This window comes from Capsicum annuum, chromosome 2 (genome assembly GCF_002878395.1).
Source record: "Capsicum annuum cultivar UCD-10X-F1 chromosome 2, UCD10Xv1.1, whole genome shotgun sequence".
NCBI lineage: Eukaryota > Viridiplantae > Streptophyta > Magnoliopsida > Solanales > Solanaceae > Capsicum > Capsicum annuum.
In genome coordinates, this window is record NC_061112.1 from 123604607 (window position 1) to 123605779 (window position 1173).

The following is a 1173-nucleotide window of genomic DNA, read 5'->3' on the forward strand; positions in this document are numbered from 1 at the left end:
ATATACCATTTTTATCTAGAAACGAGCATTGTTGTCCTCCAACAAATCAAGATATTTCCCAAAGCAGCTTTCCCTGAAATAAGAATCCAATTTTTGTTCTCGAAGTATTTTCTGAAGGAGTCGAAAGATTTTCCCATGACTGACTTAACCACGAAATCACCCGTTAAATCTGTGGCACCATCGGACTGCATTCTCACAGGGTAACGATCAATGCTGAAGATTTTGACCAACTCTTCGACGAAAGGGCATTTGGATCATCTCTTTTGAAAGATTCCTCCTCTCCGTGTTCATTATCTTTTGCTCATGATTGAGATAACGCTTGTAAAGCAAGCTCATAGAGTGGTGGATGTAGCTGAGTTGCTGCACTTGTTCCTTTAGTTGGACTTGATTTAATTTCTTTTATTTTGGGAGTCATGTTATCTTAAATTAACAGGAACATAACATAGATTATAATTGATTAATGCATAACAGTAATATAACAGTTCCAACAGACAACTAATTTGTTGCACCAGGTATGTTATCTGTTGCAACATATAATCAATCTGTTGCAACAGATGAGTAATACGTGGGAACCATAAAAATAGCACTATCTATTGCACCTGATATTTTATCTGATGCAACACATAACTGACCCGTTGCAACGGATGAGTAATCTGTTGAAAACAATAAAAACAGATCACTAATCTGTTGTACCAGGTATTTTATCTATTGCAACATATAACCGACCTATTGCAATGGATGAGTAAACTGTTAGAAAGAATAAAAATGGATCATGAATTTGTTGCACCAGGTATGTTATTTGTTACAACAGATAACCGACCTGTATGAGTAAGTCGTTGGAAAGAATAAAAACAGTCCTAATCTGTTATAAAATAAAGAGTAAACCATTGGAAAGAATAAAAACAGATCACTAATCAGTTATCTGTTGGATCAATATTGTTTAAATTTCTTCCAAATAGAAGAGTCGTTTGTCGCAACAGATGAATGATCTGTTAGATTGTTCACCTGTTGCATCAGATTTTCATAGTTGCATCAGATTTTTAATCTGTTGCATTACATTTTAAAATGAAGAGTAAACCGTTGGAAACAATAAAAATAGATCACTAATCAGTTATCTGTTGGATCAATATTGTTTAGATTTCTTCCAAACAGAAGAGTCGTCTATCGCAACAG